We start from the raw sequence: 12,209 nt of genomic DNA on the forward strand, positions 1-12,209 counted from the left end.
AGAGAGAGAGAGAGAGAGAGAGAGAGAGAGAGAGAGAGAGAGAGAGAACATGCTACAGTAGCATGCCTATAACCCCAGCACTCAAGGAAGCTGAGGCAGAAATTCCAGGCTAGACCAAGCTCCATGAGAGGAGAGGATGGAGAAGAGGGAAAATAAAATGGCATCTTTTAACTGATGACATTTCAGATGTATGAGTGATTTACCACTGAGTCACAGGAGCATTATTATAACAACCTTTGGGAGCTAGAGATTTGGCCCAATATTACAGCACTTAGCCCAAGCATGTGCAAGGCCTTGAGCTCAATCACTAGCACTGTGTGATGGTTTATATCCATTGCTAACTTTACAGGATCAAAATTCACTTTAGAAACAAATCTCAGGCCGGGCAGTGGTGGCACACGCCTTTAATCCCAGCACTTGGGAGGCAGAGGCAGGCAGATTTCTGAGTTCGAGGCCAGCCTGGTCTACAGAGTGAGTTCCAGGACAGCCAGGGCTACACAGAGAAACCGTGTCTCAAAAAAAAAAAAAAAAAAAATCTCAGGGCATGTTTTTGAGGTGTTTTCTAGATTAGGTTTATTGAGGTAGATAAAGCCATTACCACTGTGGGCAGAACCACTATATAGACAGGCATGCCAGTTTCATAAAACAGAAAATCTAGCTGATCACCTGCATTTGTGGCTTTGCATCTCCTGACACAGATGCAGTGTGACCAGCACCTTCTGCTCTGGCCACCAAGCTTCCCCCACCACGATTAGGACTTTCTTTCAAATGGCCCGCAGAAATAAAGTTGCTTTGGCCAGGTACTTTACCTAACTGTGAAGAAATTAAAACAGGGCAAAAATAGCAGTGTATGAGAAGAACAGTTATTCTCTCTATTTTTTTCCTCTAGAAACTTGGAGAAGTTGCTTGAGAAGTAGAATGCCTGTTACGAAGTTCCTGTCAGCATTTGAGGCCTACTTCCCGCCCCCCAACCCTACCATGCCAACAAGCCTGGGTCAGGATATTCCCTAGCCCAGTGAGACTAGCTCAGTTGACCTACACTCCAAGATAGACCCTCTGCTTATATCTTTTTGTTTGTTTGTTTCGAGACAGGGTTTCTCTGTGTAGCCTTGGCTGTCCTGGAACTCACTCTGTAGACCAGGCTGGCCTCGGACTCAGAAATCTGCCTGTCTCTGCCTCCCAAGTGCTGGGATTAAAGGTGTGCACCACCACCGCTCAGCCCCTCTGCTTATATCTTATATTTGCTTCACTGGACCTAGAGTCCAGGCTAGCCCTGGCCTTCTCCTGAGATTGCCATCATGCTAGACCATTTATTATTTATTTATTTATTTATTTATTTATTTATTTATTCATTTACTTTGGTTTTTCGAGACAGGGTTTCTCTGTGTAGTCTTGGCTGTCCTGGAACTCACTCTGTAGACCAGGCTGGCCTTGAACTCAGAAATCCTCCTGCCTTTGCCTATGCTAGACCCATTTAAAACTCTGAAAGAGAAGTATCCAGAGCCTTACCTTCCTTAGCAGTACCTCAGCTTGATTTTCCCCTTTTGTCCCATAGTCATTTTCTGCTTGTTAGTGATAGTATCTTTGGGTACTGAATGTAATTAGCTCAATTTGAATAGCAACAACTCCTCCGCCCTTAACAGCTGTTCTGTAATATGTGGTTCCAGAAACAAAAGTTTATAAGTGACAAAATGATACAATACATTTTGCTCTTAACTTACCAGATCAAAAGTGAAAGGCACTTTTCATACATCGAGTTGCTAACTCCGAGCATGCTGCTCCAGCAGGCCACTTGCTTTGGTGCAAGCATGCATTGTTTTCTGTCTTCCCTTGGGACCTGTCACTGTCCCCACGCGGAGCTTCTGACTGTCTGCTGCAGCTAGCAAGCTCACACCCTGAGCCTGTGTGCATGCCTCTCACCCTGCTCATCCTTTATGGATTGTTGCCATCTGCTGGGAAGCCAGGGTTGAGTGCCAGGCTGTGCTTTGGGAATTTAGGGAGTGAAGTCCAGTCGTCCCCTTGAGGGAAAAATGTGTTCATTTCTCTCATGGAAGTGCTGAGGGTCTAAAAATAAGGAATTTTCAGCTCTGTTTCCCTTAGGAAAGTGTTCAGCAGGTTCAGTTGTTGCAAAGATGAAAGATCTGTGTTCTTTAAAAACCACAGGAAGATAGTACTTATGAAAAATTTGGACCATGTTTTAAGTAACATTGCGATCCTAAACAAAAATGACAGAATAGAACTGAAATTCACTACCTTGTCTTTTGCATATATATATGTATGTATATATATAAATATATGATATATATGTATGCATGCATAAATATACATATACATATATATGCATATATGTATATATAGATATGTAAACTGCTGCTAGACTTTGTAATAACACACTTGAGCTCTTGAGCAATTTTAGGGCATACTGGTTTGTAAACTGATATTTATTTGTATTCATCATTTGACAGTTTCAAAGTGACAAGATAAATGTGAATCTAAGGCAATGAGCAGTTTCTCATAAGCTGTCACAAAGTTTGCTAGCCTGTCACAGTTCTTTACAATCAACAGTAACAAGATAGCAAGTGTGAGATGCTCAAGACTGCCACTGTTATACCAGAAGCAGACAGAGGACTGAATGTTCAGGCTGGTATAAAAAGCAGGATAGCAGGAGCTTGGCATGGTGTGCTTGCCTATTTCAGCACTCTGGAGACTGAGGCCGGAGGACCAGAAGTTGGAAGTCAGCCTGGGCTAAATAGTAAGACCCTGTTTCAAAGATAACAAAACAGGCAGTTACTAAGTGATCCTTGATTGGACTGTAACCTATCAAAAAAATAAAACTACAAAAGATAACTGGAAACATTTAAAAATGAACTTTATAGCAACTAGTATCTGTGTGTATGTGTGTGCTTGGAAGTGGGTTATGTGCACTTGCAATTTCTTGTAGAGACCAGAGGGCAGTCTCAGCTGTTGCTCCTCACATACCATCCACCTTGGTGTTTGACACAGATTCTCTCACATGGCTTTGAACTCGGTATAAGTCTATACTGACTAGCCATAAAGACCCTGGGAACTGCCTGTCTCTGCATCCCTCATTCTGGGATTGCAAGCATGGACCATCACATCTGGCGTTTATACACACACATTTGTGTGTCCATAATTGAACTTGGCCCCTCATGCTTACAAGGCAAGCACTTTATTGACAGGGCTAGCACCTCAGCCCTATATTAATTAATGCCATTGCATCTGTATAATAGAATGCTTCTTAGGTCAAATAATGTGACTTTATAAGAGAATATTCTCTTCTTCAGGATTCGAGATAATCTTTTTTTTTTTTAAATCAAACCCATTTTCTTTCCTTCTCTCTCTCTCTCTATCTCTCTCTCTCTCTCTTTCTCTCTCTCTCTCTCTCTCTCTCTCTCTCTCTCTCTCTCTCTCTTTCTTTCTTTCTTTCTTTCTTTCTTTCTTTCTTTCTTTCTTTCTTATGTATATGAGTACACTGTGTATGAGCCATCATGTGGCTGTTGGGAATTGAACTCAGGACTGCCCTGCTCGTTCTGGTGTAATACACTGTAGCTGTCTTCAGACGCACCAGAAGAGGGCGTCAGATCTCATTACGGGTGGTGGTGAGCTACCATGTGGTTGCTGGGATCTGAACTCAGGACCTTCGGAAGAGCAGTCAGTGAGTGCTCTTATCCACTGATCCATCTCACCAGCCCGATAATCTTTCTTTCAGTTAATTGAAAAAGGAAAGTATTTGTGGCAAAACAGTAAAAGTTAGTGAATCTAGACAAAGACTGAGTGCATATTCATTGGTCAAAGTTAAAATTTTACATAAGACTGGGTGTGGTAGTGCACACATTTAATCCCAACACTCAAGGAGGCAGTTGGATCTTTGTGGGTTTGAGGCTAGCCTAGTCAACTTAGTGAGTTTCAGGCTAGCCAGAGCCTATGTTGTGAGACCCTGACTCAAACAAACAAAAACAAATAAAATACAATTTTACATAAGTATTACATTTTTTTCTAAATAAAAGGTTAGGAGGACTGGGCTTGGAAGCACACTCCTGTAATCCCAACACATAGGAACTAAGTTGATGCCAGCCTAGACCACTTCGGAAGACCCTGCTTCAGGAGGAAATGACAGGAACAAGTAAGGCTTGGGATGGGAAACACATCTGCACACAGTGGTCCTTGGAAAGTTTTCAAGAGCAGGCGCTGCTCTTTACATATATTGTGGCTGTCACTGGGCTAGCGATGCAGTGCAGTGCCAGGGAGAATATTTAGCAAAAAGGAGGTCCACATTTCAGCCTTAGAATCCTAATCTGTGACCGGAAAGTTGACCCTGTCATTACTCTAATTGTAGAGCCATTACTTTATTGCTAGTTGGCGGACTATGAGGAAGGTCATTAGTGGGATCAGAAAGCATTAATTAGTTTCTGCTTCTAGTCACATGAAACAAGATTTCAGTTTACTGTCTGACCTTAACCAAGAAGCTGAACATGTATGAAGCATGCACATTTCCACCCAGTGAACAGCAGGAAGCCCAGGACAGTGTTCCCTAGAACTAAAACAAGAAATGAGATGAGCTGCCCCAGTCTCAGCTTCCTATCTAGAGAGGAGCATCTGGACTTTGGCTCCTGGTGAGGAAAACACACATAGGGTCTCCTGGATTTCCCTGGTTGTAAAAAATGGAGTTGAAAATGACTCACTCGGAGTAAATATAATGAGAATCTGTAATTCAAAACCAGGCATGGTGGCACATTCCTGAAATCCCAGCACTCAGGAAGCAGAGGCAGGTGGATCTCTGGGAGTTCAAGGCTAATCTGGTTTACATTGTGAGTTCCAGGCCAGCCAGGGCTACATAGTGAGACCCTGTCTCAAAACAAAACAGTAGAATTTGTAGTAGAGGACAGGAAAGAATTGTATAGAAAGACAGTTCCTCAGAACTTCCTTGGAGGTCTTCCCCCAAGTACAGATCAGCAGCACACACTTTTGAAGAGCTCACCTGAGAGTAGAGAATGTCCCATCACAGGAAAGCAAGTAGCACAATTACTGCCTTGGGCAGAGGTATTCACTAAGTCTGCATCGCTGTGACCAAAGCTCCTGCTGGAGACAGCTGAGAGGAGAACTTTGCTCTAGTTTCTAGTTCCTCTTGGTGGGAAAGGTGTAAGGCTGGAGAGCAGAGGAGAGGGTGGAGGTGGGGGACAGGCCAGGGACAAGAATAGGGTTGGGATGTGTCCAAACCCCCCAGCAAAGATCAGCAGGAGTAAGATTGCCCCCCAGCCCGCCCTGCCCAGGTAGCCTGGTTAAACTTCCTCTTCCCTTACAAAGTCAAGTCCAGCAGCTCCTGGGATTCCTCCTGGTGCTGCTGAGCCATCCCCAGCACCCTGCTGTGGTCCATTGCTCACCTGCTTCCTTCTGAGGCCTCAGACAGCTCTGTATGCCGCAAGGAGGGGGCAAAGGGAAGCCAGGGTCTAATAAGTTCCACGGGGCTCCAGTCCAGCTGGGAACACCAGAGTGTAACCTAACAGCTCTTAGAAGAGAAGCAAAGAGGATTGGGCAGCCTGGCCAGCCGAGTGGGTCCAAGATCCAGTGAATGCTTTGGGAAGGAGAACTCTTCCCCAGGTGTTACAGCTCAGTAAAGACAGCCACTCTCAGACAGTCCCTGGTGAAGTAACGTGTGTGCTTTATTCCATGTGGACGGGGACTATATGTGGAATAGGGTATAGGGGGTAGCTATTTTCTATTGGCTGAGTTTGAGATGTTAGTAATGCCCTGTTTGCATGGGGAAGGTCTCCAGGAGCCACACTATGTGACTGACTGCCCAAGGTCCTCTCAGTGGGGTGTCTTGGCTATACTTCCAGAGCAAGGTAGAGAGCAGCTCCACTCCTGCTGTTCTCTAATCTCTGAGATTCCTGGGGTCTGAGCTCACTAGGTCTTACCAGTTCTTATTCCTGTTTATTCCAAGCATAGCCTACTTGCCCTACACCCTGGCTCCCCACCAATGATGTACACTCAACCCGAAAGCCCCTAACCCACCACCCAAGGGTTAAATAGTCTTTGTCCCCCCATTAAAATGATCTGCCTCACTGCGGTTACCTCCCAAGAACGTTCTTCCCATGCTTCCCACCACCTGTGCTCTTAGCTGTCAGCTGTCCTGCCTCATTTCCTCTCCCAGAATCCACCTGCAGTGATCCCCACTGATCACACTGCCTCTGCTAGGGTAGTGCAGCCTGAATGGCAGGAAGGCACAGAACAGCACATCAGTTCATGGCTACAGGGCAAAGGTTCACATCACAGTGGACCAGGAAGTAGTAAAAGAGGCTGGAGGCAAGGGCCAATATAGCCTCCAGAGGCCAACCCCATCCAGAGGCCAACCCCATGCAGAGGCCAGCCCCATCCAGAGGCCAGCCCCATGCAGAGGCCAGCCCCATCCAGAGGCCAACCCCATGCAGAGGCCAGTACCATCCAGAGGCCAGCCCCAGGGACCTACTTGCACGAGCTAGGTTCCATTCCCTAGACAGTCATGGACACATTCACCAAGATTGCAGAGGAAAGCCGTGAGACCAGGTGCTGTGTGGCAGTGCTAGATTCCCTTCAAGGATGCCCAGATGAGACAAGATGTGATGTTGTGATGATGAAGCTTGATCTCCAATGGAATCCCAAGATGTTCCTAAATGTTCCACAACATCTCCAGCCAAAGGTCAGCTATTCAAAACATGAAGTGTATTGGAGTGTATATTTCAGATGCAAGCCATAAAATCTTTCTCTAACCTCACCCCCTAAGACTCATGGGCATCACATAATGCAGAATGTATTCAGTTTAACTTTTAAAAGTCTCAACATCTTTCTTGTTTGTTGGTTTGGTTGGTTGGTTGGTTGGTTGGTTTTTGGAACTAAGTTTCTGTGTAGCACTGGCTATCCTGGAACTCGCTCTGTAGACCAGGCTGGCCTCAAACTCACAGTCCTCCTGCCTCTGCCTCCCAAGTGCTGGGATCAAAGGTGTGTGCCACCAAGCACAGAAGCACAAAACAGTCTTTAAGTTTTGATTCCCTACCAAATAATAAAAGTTGCATACATCTAATATACAGTAAGGTGGAGTAAACATTTGTACTGTAAAAGGGAAAGACGGGAACATAGTGGGGAAGGATGAAGTCAAAGTGTGACTGAAGCTAACAGACACACATCTGACTGTGTTGTTTATGCCTGATATTTACATGGATATGGCATTATCTGAGCTCCAACAGGCATGGGCAATGTCACCTCCCTGGTCTCACCATTTGTAGTCCACAGGACACCTTTCTTGGGCTGGCTTCCCTCAGTACCTGTAGCTTCTCTTAGTAGACATCTTCAACATTATAGAATCTCTAGCGTATCTCAGGCCTCCTGGAGCTTCACTCGCTGCCCTGTCAGGGGCTCCCTGCAGGGAATCCAACACTGCCACACAATGCCGCTCTCTTCGGGTTTTCTCTTAATTCTGTAGCTCTTATATTTTTTCATACCTGCAAACACAGTACCACATAGATGGTGCCAATTGTTTCAGTCCCCTCTGAGTGCCAGGGTAGCTGAACTGTGAAAACATTCCCCTGGTAGGTTCTTTGTAAGCAGGATTCAGTGGAGGCTTCCTCACCGCACAGCCTGCAATGGATGGGATCCTATTAATTATTCTTAAAGTGTCTTCAAGGTTCCTTTCCAGTTATCCCATTGAAAAGTACATGACTTTCCTTTAATGGATCTAATAATCTCTGTGTCTTTGTCTGTCTGTCTCTCTCCCTTTATTTCTCATCCAAACTGCCACAGTGCATAAACTAATGTGTTTTATTATGGCATTTTCATACACATATGATATTATACTTTGCTCTTAGCACTCACAACTTTAAATGCACTATTTTCTAACCATTGTGTTTCCCACCTTTCTCCACTTTTCCTTCCCAGTTCTCACTGTAAATGTGACTAAAAGCAGCCACTGATAATCATGCCATGGCTGAATGCTATGCGGTCTTGGAATTTCCTCTGCCAGATTGCTTAGTTTATTACTTGGGAATTCAACCTCACTCCGTTTCTAAGGACACAGGCAAAATGTAGACTAATTATCTGCCAGATTGTGAGACAACTGGGCTGTAGCTCAGTGCCCACTGGAGTCCTTGTTTCCATCTGAAACCTCTTGAGCACTCTCTTTATTGTCAGTATTTCTATTGACTTTCTGGTCTTCTGCATTCCCACAGCATTGCCCTTTAAACTCTTCTCACAGCATAGTGGGGCTTTTCAGCCTACTTACCCAGATCCTGTCACAAACCAGTTTCAAAGGTCCAAGAGCCACACAACTAACTGAAACAATGACTCCACTTCTTTTATTAGTGTTCCATATTAGATATGTTTTAGCCTCTGTGGTCACAATTTTTGTCAGAAACACAGAAAGAAATATTTATTTTGATCATGGTTTCAGATGGTCTCATTCCATCTTGGAAGGAAGGTGTGGCAAAGCCTTCATCCCAGTTAGTGGGGGTAGGATGTGACCAGAGATTGTCACCTCCTTGTAGAGCAGGGAACAGAGGGAAACACTGGGAGCAAGGGCCAGGTTTAGCTTTCAAAGGTTATACCTAGTGAAGTCCTTCACTATGTAGACTGCTCCTCCTGGCGGTTCCCCAGCCTTTCAGAAGAGCACCATTAGCTGAGGAACAAGTGTTAGTGCCTGAGCCAGTGGGGGCATTTTATTTTCAAATCATAACAGTGAGAAGTAATTTGTGTTCCCTGAATGAAAGCCCTCCTAACTATGGAACATAGAATAAAGTACTTAGTAGGGTATTTCTTTTCTTTTTCTTCTTTCTTTTTTCCTTTCTTTCTTTCTTTCTTTCTTTCTTTCTTTCTTTCTTTCTTTCTTTCTTTCTCTTTCCTTCTTTCTTTCTTTCTTTCTTTCTTTCTTTCTTTCTTTCTTTCTTTCTTTCTTTCTTTCTTTCTTTCTTTCTTTTTTGTTTTTTGAGACAGGGTTTCTCTGTGTAGCCCTGGCTGTCCTGGAACTCACTCTGTAGACCAGGCTGGCCTTGAACTCAGAAATCCACCTGCCTCTGCCTCCCAAGTGCTGGGATTAAAGGCATGTGCCACCACTGTCTCTCGGGTATTTCCATTTAATATATTTTAAAATTTTTATTTGTATTTGAGTATTTATTTTAAGTGTATGGGCATGTATGTATACCACATGTGCTAAAAGTATATATGTTTAGAAACTTCCAGAGTGTCTTTACAGAACATTCACATTCACACCGGCACTGAAGGGAGTTCCTGGGACTCCACCCTGCTTGGTTCTTGGTGCTGTCAATATTTTGGACATTATCTTTGTAATAACCATGCACTAACATCTCATTGTTATTTTAATTTGCATTTCCTAGATGACATATGGTATGGATCTCTTGATATGTTTGTTTAGTATGTATAGACCTTTGGTGCAGTATCTGTTAAAGTCTTTGGCTTTTTTTCTTTTTCTTTTTAAGATTAACTCTTAATTTGTGTCATAGTTGTGAGCTTCCCAAAGTGGATGCTGAACTTGGGTCCTCTGCAAGAGCAATAATTGCTCTTAACTGCTGAACCATCTCTCTATCCCTGCCTATTTTTATTTTTTATTTTATTTTATTTTATTTTATTTTTGGTTTTTCGAGACAGGGTTTCTCTGTGTAGTCCTAGCTGTCCTGGAACTCACTCTGTAGACCAGGCTAGCCTTGAACTCAGAAATCCGCCTGCCTCTGCCTCCCAAGTGCTGGGATTAAAGGTGTGCACCACCACTGTCCGGCCCCTGCCTATTTTTAAACTGAGTTTTTAATTAAATAGATGTATTTTTAACTTTTTATTACTTTATTAACTGCTTATAGATATGTCTGGTTATCATTTTAGTGCCTGAGGATGCTAGAAGGTGGCTTTGGGATACCCTGGAAATGGTCATGAGCCACCATGTGGGTGCTGGAATTGAACCTGGGTTCTCTGAAAGAGCAAAGTGATGCCTGGCCTTTAACTTCTGAGCCATTTCTCCAGCCCAAATTGATTGATTTTTTTTTTCTTTTTGTTTTTTCCAAGACATGGTTTCTCTGTAGCTCTGGCTGTCCTGGAACTCACTTAATAGATGAGGACGACCTGGAACTCAGAGATCCACCTGCCTCTGCCTCCCGAGTGCTAGGATTAAAGGCAGGTGGCACCACTGCCTAGCTGAGTTGACTGATCTTTAAATGTTTAACTTAGTACTGTTCTTGGACTTGATACATTATAATTTGAAAATATTGCTGGAAGGTAAGCATGATGGTGGATGCTGGAATCATGGAACAAAATCTCAGGCTTCACTGTGGCCTGGAGCAGCAGCATGGATCCCAGACACCAGTATGTCCTCTGGTGGCATTGTGGACAATGGTGGTCTTTCCAAGAGGTCCAGTCCAGAAAGCCAACCTTTTCCAGGCGATCTGGCAGCTGGGCTGAGTCAGTGTCTACACAAGTTCCAGGCTGCTGTACCAAAACCAGCCACTCTCTGACCCTACTGGGCAATGAGGGCATGTTGACCTTTGCCCTTGCCCTCACCTGTTTCAGGTACGTCTCCAGTCTCCTCACCTGTGAGTCTCCAGCCCTGCCTCTCTCCCTCACACACTCTTTGCCTTGCTTTTCTCTTTCCCACCTCTCCATCACATACTCGTTCATCACAGTGGCGCATGCTGCCGTGCCCGGGCCACAAGACTGGCGTCTCTAGGTGCTTTGTGGTCGCAGCTCTTGAGCTTTCACTAGCTAGTTCTTTATAGCTTCTTCAGTCATGTCTTTGGATTTTTGTACTGTACAGTAAGTTAGCGATTTTCCTGTGAGAATTACATTCACTGGTTATTTTCCTTTGTAACAAAAGGCCTCTTTCTCTGTCTTTGTCTCCTTCTTTCTCCGTATGTATATCTAAGCAACACAGAGAGTTTGTGCACAGTAGCTTAGAGCTTGTGGAGGCCCAGATTCAGGCCCTGAACCTCCAGCCAGGCCCAGGTTTGCTTTCTGGATTGGACCTCCTGGAATGTATAGACATACATATATACAGACACACATGCACACACACAATTTTTTAAAGTCAGAGGCTCACTGCAAAGTCCTGGCTGTCCTTGAATTCACTCTATAGAGCAGACTGGCTTCAACTCAGAGGTCCTCCTGTCTCTGCCTTCTGAAGGCTGGCTTAAAGGCATGCACCACCACACCTGACTATGTTCTTTTACTTTAATTACTCTTTCTGTAATCATTTACTTATGACTATGGGTTTCTCCCTGCAAGTCTGTCTGTGCACTCTGCTGCAGCAGTCAGCTGGGATCCTTACGTAGCTTTTCAAGGCATCTGTTCAGAGTGTGGCTGTCATGGGCCAAGGGGAGTCTCACTGGCTGTTTGACTGAGGGGCCTTTTACTTGAAGCCTTTGGAAGAGCGAAGGGGAGTTCAGCAGTTGTCAATTCGAGAGTCAAATTGCTCTCACAACAGCTTTTTTTTTTTTTTTAATTTATAGAACATTAGTATTGTTGGCATTAAGAACTTACTCATTAGCACATTAATGATGTTTTGAAGATTTATTTATTCATTCATTCACTCTGTGTGTATATGTGTGGCCTGAGCATGTACAGCACATGCATGTGCGCAGGTGTGTACAAAAGACAGAAAATGGCATCAGACACCCTGGAACTGGTGTTATAGATGGTTGTGAGCCACTGTGTGGAAACTGAAGCCAGGTTCTCTGCAAGAGCAGTGTGTGTTCTTAAGCTCTGAGCCAATTCTTTAGCCAGGCTTAGTGAGCTGAGCAGCCTTCCCAGCACTTTAACAAAGGCTTCAGATGGTGGAAGGTTCCCACCTTAAGTTTGTGTGTGTGTGTTTTTTTTTAAGATTTTATTTATTATTATAATAAGTACACTGTAGCTGTCTTCAGACAGCACCAGAAGAGGGCGTCAGATCTCATTACAGGTGGTTGTGAGCTACCCTGTGGTTACTGGGATTTGAACTACATGACCTTTGGAAGAGCAGTGTCCTTATCCACTGAGCCATCTCACCAGCCTCCTAAATTTGTGTTCTTAAAGAGGACCCAAAGCCTTGCATTTCCATTTCAGTGATGCCATTTAACATCTGTGAGTGTGTGTGCGTGTGCATGTATGGTGTATGTGTGTGTGTGCACGTGCATTGTGGTGTGTGTGGTATGTGCATGGAGGTGTGTGTGTGTGAGTGTGTGCGT

At 44.2% G+C, this 12,209-nt stretch overlaps 1 long non-coding RNA gene across 1 annotated transcript in view; it reads left to right on the top strand.

Annotated features, from left to right (window-relative positions):
- Window positions 1-12,209, top strand: part of LOC116086813 — a 78,570-nt gene that overhangs the window by 11,670 nt on the left and 54,691 nt on the right. The window lies entirely within an intron of this gene.

The sequence above is a fragment of the Mastomys coucha genome, unplaced genomic scaffold (genome assembly GCF_008632895.1).
Source record: "Mastomys coucha isolate ucsf_1 unplaced genomic scaffold, UCSF_Mcou_1 pScaffold13, whole genome shotgun sequence".
Lineage (NCBI taxonomy): Eukaryota > Metazoa > Chordata > Mammalia > Rodentia > Muridae > Mastomys > Mastomys coucha.